The sequence below is a fragment of the Lichenostomus cassidix genome, chromosome 4 (assembly GCF_008360975.1).
Source record: "Lichenostomus cassidix isolate B80296 chromosome 4, HeHo_3.0, whole genome shotgun sequence".
Lineage (NCBI taxonomy): Eukaryota > Metazoa > Chordata > Aves > Passeriformes > Meliphagidae > Lichenostomus > Lichenostomus cassidix.
The window spans coordinates 5,302,918-5,318,088 of NC_139484.1; the positions used below are offsets into that span (position 1 = coordinate 5,302,918).

The 15,171-nt window shown below is 36.6% G+C and overlaps 1 long non-coding RNA gene across 1 annotated transcript; it reads right to left on the reverse strand.

The window, feature by feature from the left end:
- Window positions 1-12,482: 12,482 nt before the first annotated feature.
- On the reverse strand, window positions 12,483-14,519 carry LOC146437725 (uncharacterized). Its single transcript, XR_014851960.1, has 3 exons — window positions 14,386-14,519; window positions 13,283-13,361; window positions 12,483-12,665 (listed from the first exon to the last, which is right to left on the reverse strand). It is a non-coding gene; the product is annotated as an uncharacterized LOC146437725 (long non-coding RNA).
- Window positions 14,520-15,171: the final 652 nt, after the last annotated feature.

Sequence of the window (15,171 nt, forward strand, 5' to 3'; positions counted from 1 at the left end):
AAAAATGTTAGCTGTTCTAATTAGGTAGTATTAAATAATAATGTTCTAATTTTAATTAGGCTGTCTCTTTAAAAAAAGCAATTTGTCTGAGTAACATCTTTATATCTTCATGTAGTCTTCATAACAACGAGACAAAACCTTGTGCTGTCTGGGAGTCAAATTACCCAAGTGCTTCTGAAAAGGAACAATGTTTCATTGAAAGTGGTATTTTATCTCCACAATTATCAGAAAAGCTGCAACATGTGCCAAGAGATTTGAAACTAACGTGACAAGTAAGTTTTTTAAATATTAAAAAATATATATACACATTTACAGTCTTCTTGTCTATTTGTTTTAGAGACTCCCCAAGGCTTAGATATTAAGGGTAATTAGCATTTGTGTCAACTGCAGTTGTGTGAGCTAGATGTCCTACAACAAACCAGTGCCGCACTTAATGTTCATATCACTGAGCAACCAGAGCTATCCATTACTATCCAAAGACAGATGTGTAAGTTTTGGCTCATAAAAACTGGATGAAGGAAACTAATGGGACACTAATCTCCTGGTACCTCGTGGGACAAAGAGAAAGTGGATAAGATTTTTAAAGACAACAGAATTTGTTTCCTCTGCAAATGCCTTGCAAAATGTTATAAATAAATCATCAGTTTCATCATGGTTTGACTTTTGGGACCATCACCATGACAGAATGAAAAGAGCCTTGTCTTGGAACCCTGGGACTGCAAAAACATCTATCCGTCTGTGACCAAACTCCCTTCTGCAGAAATAAGCTTCTGGGAACAGGTATTTCATCAGCTACTCATTGATGACAATTATGTGATATTTACAATTTCAAAACAATGCAGATAGAGCTCTCTCGCTATAAAACTTTAACGAGCAGCATGTTTTGTTGGAAGTGTCATAAAACTTTCATCAAAGTTCAAAATATTCCCAAGAAAACAGCTCTGTCTTTGACAAGGAGATCAGAAATTTTCAGTTTAGATCAAACACTGTGAAGAGGAAGAGAAATGTCGTCTGTTATAATTATTAGGATACGATAATTATACTTTTACAAGCTCAGAAAAATTTTAAAAAGCAGCTCAGTAAACATTGTAAAATCCAGTATTAAGATTAGCTTTTGTGGTTTCCTTATAAGGAAGATGAGCAAAGTCATAGTAGCTAAAACTGAACAATAATGGTAGGAAAGTGTATGTTCATGTAATTTGTTTTTACCATTATACAGAGAGGCTACTCTGAGAAAATGGCCACTAGAAAAAATAAAATAAAACACAAAAATAAAATAAATTATTTCTTTACTTTATTCTGGAACAATATGTTCCAGAACTAGATAAAATTCATTTAGTCCTTTCAGATAATAAAACAGGAAGGGTAAACTGGGTAAAATTACTTTTCCCTTTTCCCATAGCTGATTTTATAAATAACCTTATAGAAGCAGGAGGTACTGAGTTCACTGGACTTTCCAGCAGTTCTTAATTGCTAAATTACACCTCTCCTGCCCTGTGGTTCTGTGAATTATCAAATAATGGACCTTATGACCTTAGAGGCATTAAGAATTAAAAAAACAAAAAAAACAAAAAAAACAAAAAAAAAAACAAGGTGGAAAAAAAGAACTAAGCCTTAGAGTATGACAAAAGTTAGGATGTATTTAAAGAAAGGTTGAAAAGGTCCCCAGACAATAGAACAGAGAGTGGGTGGGTGAAAGAAAGAAACACTCTATGGAACCACATACATATTATGGGAACATGAAATCTGTTCCTTTCAGCACGACACACAGGCTAATAATGATTCCATGAACCATCTTTACGGACAAACCACAACAACAGGCCTTGTCTTTTGTTTCTGTTTTGCTTTTTCTGTGGCTAGCTCCAGCATGGGCCATAAGGAGATTCTTTGCTGCACTCTGTCATGCATCCCTGGCCTTGTTTCCCACACTTTGTGTTGCTTCCACAGCACAGATCAGGGTGCAGAGTGGGTGGATGCATGGAGCAGGCTGTGATCCAGTGGCAGTCCCCACGGAGAAAAGGGGTGCTGCTTCCAGGCTGGAGCTACCTGGCCTTGGAGGGCTGCACCCCGTGGGTGAGTGACCCACGCTGCAGCAGTTTTGGAGAACTGTCTCCTGAGGGAAGGACCCCACAGTGCAGCAGGGAAGGACTGCTCTCCCTGAGCAGTGGAAGGAGATCTCAGTGATGAACTGACCCAAAACCGCACGCCCTGTTCCCTGCACTGTTGGTGGGAAGGAGGGAAGGGTTGGGGGAAAAGGTGTTTCTAAGGTCTTATTTTCCTTCTCGTTATCCTCCTCTGTCTCTGTTAGTAATAAATTCACTTTGTAGCTTTAAGTTGAGCCTGGTTTGCCCTTGGAGTGTTTTTTGCCAGCCTTTATCTCAACTCATGACCCCTCATTACATTTTCTTTCTCTCCTCAGCCCAGCTGTTATAGGGGAGAGTGAGACAGTGGCTGCTGTGGATGCCTGGTGTTTGGCCAGGGTCAAACCATGACACTACTAAAATCCAGGTATGAATCATAGTTGTTGCCTCAGTCTGTAGTTCTTTAGTCTACAAGAGACATGAAGGCAATATTGCCATTTTAGTTACAGGGTGGTATGCAGTCCTGTTCGGAGTTGCAAATGTGACCCTTAAAGCCCTCAGATGTCATTAAAATTCTGGGTTTAGGTGCTCATATATTCAAACCTGTGTGCTTCTTAGCCTGCCTGGAAGTCAAGAATCTTTGCTGTCAGAAGTGAAAGTACCAATTAAGCTAGATAATTCCAAGAATTACCTTTTGCAATTAGCCAAACTTCTGGTTTTTGGCAATTTGCAAGTTAAGTCTGAGATCTTCCTTCCTAAATGTGCATTCCACCATTGAGGTGGAATTAGGACAGGTTCAAATTCAGGTTATGCCTCTTTATGCATCATGTTTTGACCAGTGGATAGGATTTCAAACTCCCTAGAAATAAAGATATATTACTCATATCCAGGGTATCACAATCTGTGCTGGCTCTGGTCTCTGGACCATATTATTTTCAAAGTAATTGCTAAGCTGGAACTGAAACAACATCTAGATTTTGGTTTCAGATACTACTCCTGCCCTCCAGTTTGCATTTACTAGCTGTAGCTATCCATGCTACACATCCTTGAGAGCCATGAATCACAAATTCAAAATTACTTTCCATCCCAAATGGCTAGATAATGAAATAATAAAATGCTGTTTGAGCTGCAGAGTAACCAAAGTAGTTCTTAGCTTCCCCCTCAGACTCAGGAGGGCAGAGGAATAGGTGACACTGCAGTCATGAGCTCCCTGATTTCACCTCCTATTGCCATCCCCAGGATGGGAACTGCAGAATGGGTGCTGTAGGAGGGGGTAGGACTGTTCATCTTCAAGCCATTTCACTTCATCATTGCTCCAGGGTAGATGATTGTTACATTTTTCTATCTGGTAAACAGATACAGATATTCCACAACACATCCTTTGGTTGGCCTGACTCTTCAGTCTTTCCTTGCAATCCTCTCACTTCTCTTCCTCTGTCAGGACTGCATTTTTAACAGCTCATTCCTTTCCACTTGTGTTTGTATGTCACAGGCCTGTGTTTATTCAGTATGTATTTATGTAGATATTATGTTCAAAATACCTGGGTTAACAGAAAAAGGCAAGCAGTGTAAATATTTACCTCATTATATATCTTCAGCACACAAATTAAAGCAACCAAAGTTTCCTGAATGGTTTTGGGGACTTGAAAAAAACAAGCAGAGGAAAGATAGCAACAGTGCAAGGTTTTCAATAAAAATAGTAGGGATCATTGAGTTAAAGACCTGCAGAAAACTACTCGTTAAATTAAGAGAGAGAGATGAAAATGGATTCATTTAATTATGCACTTGGGTATATAAAAATGCTTAATACAAAGAAGTTAAGTTATGCTAGTTAAAAGTTTATCTCCCTTTCCAGAGATCTCCATGCTTTTACACAACAAAGGCATTGCCACGGATGCTGGAAATATACTTGGCTGAATAATAAAAATAATGTATTCATGAGTAAATTATTCAGAGATTGACAGGAAAAATGTTGAATAAATTATTCACTGAACATTATTTAATAATCTAGAGAGCTGGTCAAATAATAGAAATATGTATTTCAGATAATTTATTCAGAGAGTAATGTCAAAATTCTTTGGCTAGGATTTTCCTAGTCCATTCGGAATAAATAATTTGACAAGTTATTGATTATAGCTCATTTCTGTATTAAAACAAAATTCAGCAGGAATGCAGCTAAGCAGAAAGATACATAACTGACAATAAAGTGTCATCATCCTGATGATGAAAATCTTTTATCATGCATACAAACACAGCCTGTGTTCAAGAATTACTTCAAACAGTGCTTACATACCGCACAGGCTCATATGTTTAGGGGGTTTTAAGGTATATAATTCTGTGTTAATAATTGTTATCAGACCACACAGTGGGGTTGGGCAGAATCCTGTCAGCCAGCACAGTAGGGCTGGTGAAGTTATTTGTCTTTTCCTTTTAAAAGATTGTGATTAATTTTCCTTCTTAATGCCGGTAAATCAGTTAACTTTGATAGGGGAGAACAAAAAGCAAGTAGCATCCTTCTGCATGTGTTTCAGCCTAGGTTTCAAAGTATCTGTGCTCAAACAGCTGAAGAGACAATGAGAAATAGACCCCTTTATACACCTTCACAAAGGCATTTCAAAAGAGAAGTTTTCCCAAGGAGCAAATCAGTGAAGAAGGGGAAAGGCCATGGTTTGTGTGGGGAGTTCTCATTACGTCGCTGCCACCCCAAGGTACACCCAAAAGGCACTTAGGAGTCTGGTTTTTTCTGAGTGCTTTTCTTGTGGGAATGTGAAGCAGCACTATATCCTGTGCAGTGCTGACATACGGAGCCACAGTTCAACTTTGGAGAATAGAGAACTGAAAATCCAGTGTTTTCTTCATCAAAAGCTCTCCTCATCCAAAGGATGCCCAGCTGAACATCTGCAGGATGATGCACTCTGCCTCCTCCACACTAAATGCACATCATTTCTTATTTTCCTCAATTCAGCTGGCCAGAAGAGCTAAGACAGTGAGTAGTTCTCCATGGTTAAATATCCTGTCCATTGTCTTCCTGACACATTAGACATTAGACACATTTATGTCATAAAGGTCACAAGTTCTTGATATTGAAGAACTGGCAGAATGGATTGAGAAACTCTGGGTATGAAAAAACACAATCCAATGCACAAGTCAATTATCTGAATCCTTGTCACTGCAAAAAGGCAGCTGGCAGAAGTATCCTCTTCACTTTTTATTCTTTATTTTCAAAAGTGAATCTCTAGCAATTTTAGTCAGAGGTGAAATGGAAAGCAAGAGTTTTGTGACAAATTTTCACCCCAAATTAAATCAAATGCAGATGTTACATGCATTGCTGCTGGCAGCATGTTTTAGTGCTGCTAGGTTCAGTTTCCTTCAACTTCCACCTGCCCTCTCAGGGACAGTCCTGTATTCCCAATTATTACTGTACTCACTCTATTTGACATCCATCTTCATACCATTCATCCCTTCAGCCTCCTCCACAGACTTTTCTTCCACTCATGGTTACTTTTTTTTTTCCTGTTCCTACTTTGAGGTGGGGAGAGAGAGAGAAGATGCATTTCACGGTGTATTTTTATGCTTCATTACCAATAACAAGCTAAAATCCATCAGCCTTCAATTAATCAGTTCACCATGAGTTTAGCTAGCCTCACACCTGAAGATGCCTCTGGCTGCTCTCTTGATACTATGCCTTATCTTTTGCATCAGTGCATTAATATACTTAGCACATATTGCTTCCATCCATTTTGGATGTGGAGACTGTGAATGTGTCTGAAACAGTGGCAATTATAGAAAAAAAAGTAATTAAAACAAATAGTTCTGATACTTGTTATTTTGTAACACATAACTCCCCCTTCTCCCATCAGAATGAAATTTACAATATATGCCGCGAAAACTTGCATAATATTTACTTTGCAACAGCTGCTTAAAGAATGAAAAAGTCAAGCTGACCCTGAACACATGGTGAATGTAAATGGGAAAGAATCAAACTGCTCATCCACTCCACCGGTTTTAGATGGAAAACAATTTTTCCCTCCTGCTCTCAACGATCTTAAACTGAAAAGGGTGATGGACTGTAGCACTGTGCATTTGTTTGGGTGGATCATCCAGCTCTTTCTTTATACCTGTTATCAGCTGTCCAATCCACTGTGTACAAACGTTCAAATATTAAATCTTCACTCCATCTCAAGTGTATTCATCTCATTCAGGTTTTAAACATCTAAGTTGCAAGTCCACATAGAACAGTAAATTATTAATACTGACACATGAAACTCCCTCATTATACATTTCCAAATGTATGAAGAAATATTTTTAATATAAAATAAATCACCAAGTCTTATTCCAGTGATCTGAGAGGCTCTAAGGAAGGATTGATTGTTCCATGTTTAAGCCACTCTTAGTTTTCTTGTTTCTTCTCTCATATTTTCTGAAATTTAAGAGAAAAATATTAAAGGTCACAATTAAATAAACAAATTAAATCCTTCCCAAGCCTTGAGTAGATTAAGAAGATATCTCACTATGTATTTATTATACATGTACCTGAAGAATGGCATTGACTTTTGTGAGGATAATTATTGATCGTTTGGGGTTTTTTTTATAGATAAGTCCTAAGGCTCTTCCTGCAAGAATATAATTAATGATATTAATTCTCTCCCTACTTCTCTAATTTCCCTTTCAACAAAAGCTAATGCTGTTTCTAATTTTTTACCCATAATAAAGCTATTGCCATAACAACCTTTTTCTCCAGGTTAACTAATAATTTACCATACAGTTACCAAATTAGAAACTTTGCTAAGGTCAAAATAAGACCAGAATAAGTGACATCTACAGCACTATATTTAGAGCATTATTTAAAACACCCTCCATTAAAGCAAGGTGTCATTTCATAAACTGATGGAGAATTTTATCTCTCTTCACTGTAAAGAGCTGGAAAGCTTTGCATACTCTTGAGATCACACTTAAAAGCCTTCATCTGACTGCACCATGTTTTCTCCTTTCTGTAAGCAAAGAAATTAATTTTTTTAGTAAAATCTTATTTTATAACATCTATATTTTTATGTTATAGTTGTCTGGACGTTTGGATATGGTTTCAATTTGTGCTGAATACCATTGCCCTACTGTTTTCCAATTAACCATTTCCCATTAACTACTTTAGCAAATCACCAGGATTATTCTCCTGCTGGAAACATTTCAGCTTCAGCCAATACATAAATTATCTTTGACTTCCTTCTCATTCATACAAAGGCTTTAGTGCTTTTTTCCTCATACTTGTTACATAGTAATATGATAATTTGAGTTTTAATAGTATTTGATTTTTCCCTGGGGTCAGCTGTCCTGGCTGTGTCCCTTCCCAGTTCTTGTGCACCCCGAGGTACTCCCTGGCAGGAAAGGATCTTGATGTTCAGCAATAGCTAAAACAACCTTTCTTAACAGCACTGTTTTGCTCACAATAAAAGCCAAAAAGGGCCACATAAACTAAAGGAATAACAAAGTTTAACAAAAGACAGAATTTTTTGAGGAATAGCTAATCAAACCTCTTATAACTAGTGGGAATTGTGGGTAACAATAAATCTGTTCTATCCCTTTGTCCTAAATAACATTTGAATCTTCATCATTACATTCCTGGCAGTCATATGTAGCTATTTTGAAAATTTGTTTTTATTTATGCTTATACTCACATACACAAACAGATAATAAACCTAAATTTGGAAGGATGCTGAAAATCTTTCCAAAGAATATTTGGTATTGTTGACCAAAGAGTTTGGGCACTGCTTTATCTGTTCCAGGAGGATGTCTCTTGCAACTGTAGTGCGCTGGGAATTCAGACACAATGGTTTTTATTTTGCCTGTTGACAGGAGAGCTTCAAGAGGCTCAGGGAAAGGCTATTAAGTCTGTCTATTTTTGCACAAATTCCCATTTACATGCTCTTGCTAAACAAGGTACCTGACGTGCCATGGCTGGGATCCACTGAGTGCCTGAACTTTATCCTTTTTGGGGTAAATCCTGGTTTAGACCAAGGGCTTGGGCAGAAATCACCAATGGGTCTCTAATCTGAGGAATCTGCAGCCTTAAAAGAAAAGGGAGAAAAACAGGAATGAAAAAGCATCATGTAAACCCCTGTATTGCTGTGATGCAAAGCCAGTTTGGTTCTCAATTTCTCTTTCCTCTGAAAATGTGATGTTGCAGTCTTCAAAATATCCGACAATACAGGGATGCCATAATCAGGATGAAGCCTAAGTAACAGCTCTAAATGGATACTAAAAAAGCTATGTAGGCATCGACGTGAAAAAAATAGGGATGCTTTGATGTGTGTCATCTTTTCATTTTAGCAATTAAAATGGCTTTTGAAGCTTTCTGGCATTTAATTTAAGCCCATGGAGTATAAAATTACGCCGTCCCTTGCAGATAGTCCCATATTTAGCACAAACAAGGTCGTAAAGATCAACAGACTTAGAAAAAATGGTAATTTGAGTTTTCAAATATATAAACTTAATTCTCTTTATTTAGAAGCTTGCCAAAACTATGAAATACATCTGTCCTTTTTTTGCTGTGGTTCTTTTTTTTAGCTGCATAATCAGGGGGTGTTTGGTGTTTGTTAACATCTTTTCACATAAATAAAAGCTGTGAGAAAAAGTAACTTTTTTATTTACCAGTGAAAACACATGAACAGGATCTCTATATTCTGTCCTGAAAGAGCTCCATGTTGTTTGAAGGATTCCCCAGCAGAAACATTTTCCTGTTTAAAAAAAGGTGGTATTCCAGTCTTCCTAATAATTATTCTGACACGTCTGCACTCAAATGACATCTGCTCATATGTCTTAAATATGTGACAACTCAGAATGAATGATGTTAAATTTTTCATTCAAGCATGACAATTTAGAGAAACTCAGCAGAAAGGATCTTGAATGATGTAAAAACCCATTAGACTATGTTATGTAGTTACATCAAGTAATTGCATTGTGGATATATTATGACGTAGAAAATGCAATTATTCCAGCTGTGCATAGTAATCTTTAGAAATATTTACTAGTAAAACTTTCAAAGTGGAGATTTGATGAAAGGCTCTAGAGGTAATAACAGTCCAAGTGCTGGATGCAGTTTGACCCCAAGGGTGTTGGTTTGCACCTATGGACTCTCAGAGAATAACTGAAGTTATTCTAACATTCCCTTTCCATGGAATGTTTTGTGTTGCAAACTGCATGCAAACCAAAATGAGTCTTTGCATCCTTGCTGCATGCAGGGAGAGATCTGCAACAGGAGAGAAGAATATCATCAAAGTGTACTGTTGTTGAATCTCACACCCACATACAAAACCCAATTCATCTGCTTACCTTGCTTCCTAACTACCTCACTACACAGTGTTGTATTTTACCAGTGGTAGCAGCAATGTGCTAAATCAGATTTAGCCAACAGGTGTTCTCCAGCCTGTGGACAATTACATAACAAAAATGTATTACACTGCTCACTCTTGGGAGTGAAGACTTGTGCTACAACAGTGAAATGCATTATGTGAAGTGGAATTTCTAATGGACTTCAGCAGAGCTGGTGGCTGGAATGCTTGGTGATACATCAGGGGTAGTGCCACAGAAGAAAGCCTCACAGGAAGAAGGTAATTTATGTACTAGAAACACTTATGCTTTCCATTGCACATAGTTGCAACAATAAATCAATTGGACAACATGTTTCCTATTTGCATTTGCAATAAGCATTTCTAACAGTTAACACTGTGGCTTTTTTTTTTTTGTTTTGTTTCATTATGTGGTTTCATTATCCACTCATACTTCTGAAAAATGAGAAAATGGAGGATCACACAGAGCTGGCAGATTTAAATGGCTCTTAGAGAAGTACTTCAACATCAAAAATGGTCAAGAGCAAATTGTTTATACAACCTTTGCTTTCACCACCTTTTCTAACAAATAGTATTAGTAAATGAATCATGTAAAACAGCTTAAATGCAGTTCTGGAAAGAAAGGGAAAGATTTCCTTACAAATGCATATTTTATTAATAGATACCTTTGTAGCCAAGTTATCATGTTAAGGAACATGACAAAGAGTTTGGATTTTGTTTTTAAACCAAGTGTTATGAATGAGCAAAATGATATTTTCAGGAAATCAATAATATTATTTCCATTCCTCAGATTTATTATCTTAAGCAAGAATTTTAAATACTTAACATTTATTTAGACAGTGTCTTTTGCTGCTTTTAAATATACTAAAAATTCCTTTAACTAAAGTGATTCATTTTAGCAAGGATAATCACATTTTCCTTGCTTTTCAATAATGTCATGCTTTTTACATGACTGCATTAAACCTTAAGATTGCATTGATTTTAAAAATTAGGTCTCGTGGCAGAAGGTGATTCCAAACATCTTCTCAGCACATCTTGGTGGAAATATCTCCTTTATAGAACTGTTGCTATAGCTAAGGTCTATTTTGTCCCTCTCTAATACTCTGCTTATTGAACACACCTTAAATATTTTATCCATTCACTGGTTCTTCTGTATTTCCTTTAAAGCTTATCTCTTCCATTGGTCAGTGAGAATGGAAGTAGTGGAGTTTCCAGTATTTGCATTTGTAGCTGCCTGTGTCCTACAAGTTACCTGAGGAGTTCTAATGTATGTAACTGATGAAAACAAAGACATTTTCTCCCGTGCTTCTACATAAATAAACTAATAATAACTGTTCATAGATATGAAGGCTCCAGTAATCTTGTCTTTTACTTCATTTAAGGTGCTTCAGAAATTGCCATTTATGTCCAATGGTAAAGAAATTGTTGGCCAGCACTAACCAAGATTCAAGACAGCTTTGGGTGCTACACAAGTAACAAAATATCTGATTTTTAGAAAGCTAAAATAAAAGTCAGGTAGGTAAGATGAGCTTCTTCCACCCTCTGACACCACAATGCAACCAGCAAATCAAAAATACTCAAGCTTTTAATCATGACCTACCTCTCAATAGAGGATTTGTGAATAGAAATATTTATACATTTCCTCTCAACCATTTGGCATTTGATGTGTACTATCAGCTTAAGGAATTCAACAGAAAAAAATAAATAAAAGGATCAATGGCGGGTAGGACAAGGCAGAACACCAACCCAAAATGAAAGAATCTCCTCAGCCCAGCAGAGCTTTTGGGATACTCTCACTCCTGGTAGACAGAGCTTAATAGGACCTGATTAAAATCCCTTTCATTAGAAACCATCATTTAAATATATATTCAATTATGTGCAGAGAATTCTTGCCTGTTTCATCAAAACCTGTTAATTTTTCTACATTTTTCTCATATTTGTGGATTTATAATAAACTCCACCTAGCTTGAGGCTCTTCATCAGCCATTCCCACTAGCTACATGACTCACACATAGCAGAAGTCCACCCATCAACCAAAATTATCATTTACAGCTTGCTTTATTTCAGGAATCACTCAGGCATCCAGCAGCTCAAGCTATACCAAGATGCAGCTTCCTGCTTCAGCTGATGTTTTGGCAAGTGCTGTCTCTGCAATGGCATAATCATAATTTTTCAGGCAAGATTTGAATAAGTTTTGCCTGAAAATAACCCAGAGGGTTATCTTGATTTATGAACCATTTATCCCCCATGTAATGGTTTGCAGTATTCCCACTGTATCTTGATTAGTTAATGAGAGGCAAATTAAAAGAAAAAAAAATTGCTTTAGTGTGCTTCACGACTCTTGTTTCACAGGATTTACTTGCTTTACTTTATTGCCTGGATAAGAATCTCAGCTTTATAAAGAAAACCCAGTTTTAAAAAGCTGTGTCTGCTGGGTAGGTGGCAACACAGATGTTGCTACTGCAGTACAGAGTTAGCAGTTTGGTTGTCTGATCTATGCATAATATACATTTTCTAAAGATAGCACTTGTGGCAGTAAAAAAATGGATTAACATCACTGAGCTGGGCTGATTGGCAACAACTGAAAGACCTTTCCAGACATTTGGAAAAGGGGGTGAACCAAAGAACCAAAGAACATTTTAAACACAAAAGTGTTATAAGCAAGGGGAAAAACACCCCAGCATTATGCAAAACAATTTTACAGGACTTTTATGTATTTTTGTGCACTCCTATTACTTCATTTTTTTCTTACCATTACTCTATTCATTCCCTTTATTAGCAAATTTCAATTCCTTATCACTATTTAATGCTTACCATAATAAAAAAAAAAAAGTAATTTCTAGAAGAGAATAATGACAGAAAACGTCAAAGCTGCAGAAAGCTGAAAACAATGTCAGAAAAGAAGCTGTTACAGAGTTTTAATTACATTTTCTCTCTGCTGCTCTTTCTATAATGGCTTGATTCTTCTCGTTAGAGCTGGATGTTTTTTCTAATGAAGTATTGCCTGTCTTAACGTTATTAAGTATTGAATATGCTTTTCATTTCTTTTTACTTTGTTTCATTCAGCCACATGCCAAAAATCTTATCAGTTATAGCAGAAATTAGGAAATGTCACTGCAGCAGATGGGGACACTCCTTTGCAGCTCCTAGGAGTTTCTGGAGAGCAGAAGGCATTGTGCCTTTGAAGGAATCATGGAATCTCCCTGTTGATAATTTATGGCTACAACAATTTCACAACATTCTGCAGAAAAAATATATTAACTTTAATAATATTGTTATTATTCTTCAAACTGGGAGATTATAATGTTTAGCATGCATTGTCATACAGAAATTATCATATTTTCTGTATTTACCCACATTTATTCAATATCTGCTTTCTCTAGTGGAAACAGTTTTCACTTATTTTGTCATGAAAATCTCACTAGTGATTTATTTATTAATCTTTAAATCATAAATCACAACTGTACCTCAGTCTTTTTGCACATTCAGGTTCCTTATGATATTTTAAGCCAATCTGCGTTAGACAACAATAGATTTATCACTATTCATGATGAAAATAACTGAAAACTGTAAAATATTTACCACCTGGTAATAACTTCATCCCAAGTACATACATCATTTAAAAATTCAACCATTGGGAAATTTTGCAGGTCTGACTGTTCTTGTGAGAGTCACATGTCTCAGAAAACCCTAGAAAAGTTCAAAATAAAAACCAGAAATTCTTTAGGGATGAAAGAAGAATTGACTTCTGTTACTCTTACTTAAATATGTGCATGTGGATTCCACATATTTACCACATCCATGAATTCTAGCTGACTCAAAGGCTACCAATTCCATTCTTGGATTCCAGAAAATGACCTGTGATGAATTGTACTCCTCTGCTGGAGCTAAAGCTCAATACCAGATGGCACCTAAAGGTCACACAGTGGTCTGCATTCTAAAAATAGAAAATTAAATATTAGTTTGAAGAAAGATGATCACACAAATAGTGATTGAATGGAGTAAGCTCCATATAAAGTAACTTCAAAATATCTTGTCAACGTCAAAATGTACCTGCATAAAGTTAACACTAAATTTTGGGGAAAAAGATTAGGAGGAAAACCAAAACAAGCATTTTCAACATGAAGAAACTTCAAAAATACTCTTGGAAAGTTAAAGCCCATAGATGACTGTTATTAGAGTCATTGCTCTCTTGACATTTTCATCAAGAGGAGGGATGACTGAGCAGGAATAGCAAAAACAGTGGTGCTGATGTCTCCTGTGTGTTGCAAAATCCATGTGTATTCATGAGAAAACATATTAAAACACACTTCTCAATAATAAAATCTATGTTTGAAGTAGGAACAAATAAATAAATGTTAGATCGGACCAGTAATGGCTGTGATTCTACAAATGTTCAGCTATATAATCATCAGAAGACAGGCTATGCAGAATGTCTTAGGAGCTTTTAAATTCATTTTTCACTATGTTAATACTTTACATGTCTTCCAGAGAAAGGAATTTACCTGTTTCCAATGGCTAAAGTCTAACACTCAGGTCAGGTTTCATAGCAAAGAAGCAGCAGCCTTTTAGGTACACATGACCACCACCATAAAAGTTAAGTATAAGTTAAAATCAATGTCAAGAATTACGCTTGGAAGCAAATGAAGCACTGGAAGAAAATTAAGTTTATAGAGTTCTAATTTAAAAGAGAGTCCTTTAAGGCCCAGCCTGGAGGTGACAAAGACATAACTGATTTTAGTGAAGTCTATAGCCAAGGCAAATGGCCAAGACTCCCTGGAGCCTCCAAGATAAAATTCTGGGCATTCAGCTGCTATTCCTGCTCTTCAGAGAGATACAGAAATCCCTGAAAGGGAGATGGACAGAGATAAATGCTGCTCTGATCCTTTCATACAACAATCACGGACATAATCTTTCACAACCTGATCAGTAAAATCAATATGTCAGAAATATTTTCACACAAGATTTATAAAAATACTTTCCGCAAAGCTGTGGGAAACATTTCTTGTCTGCTCCAGGTTGTTGCCTTCTGAGGAGTTTGGTCTCATGATCTACAGCTTTGGCCCAGCACCTGCCACAGGGTCAAGCTTTCCTCTCTCTCTCCAGACCTATTCCACAGAGGCAAAACAAATACAGAAAGAGAAAATTACTTTTTGTTCATTTTCCTTTCCAAGATTACGAACAGGGTAAATGGCTCAGAGGAATCACTTTACAGGTAAGTTGGAAAAAACCCACACAAAAGTTACCAATATTGTTCAAATTTATGGTCCCCTGTGTGGATACTTAGATGGTTTCTACTAGAAAGATAACACACATGAAATCAGAGTCCCCTCAATATATTTATTTTTTAAACAAAAGCAAAACAAAACAAAAACTGAGCCAACATCAACAGATGACAGCTAGTAACTAGAAGTTATGGTTACAAAAAGCCTAAGAAATTCAGGGATCACACCAGTTTTCTAGGAAATCATAAGTGGCATGCCATCAACATATTACATATGTCAGAGTGAGCAATCCCATCCAACATGTTGGCATTTCAGCTTCCTGTGAGGTGCAGGGGGAATAAATATGGGGTTGTTTTGATCTTCTTGCTGTTGAATTTCTACTGTCTGCCTTCATCACCCTTTCTTCCTACAGAAGATCTAATAAAAAGGAACACAAACCTTATCCTGAATAGTATATGATTCTCCATTTATTTCTGGAGTTTAGGGACAAGCCATGGGATGAAATTTCTGTCACATCCAAAT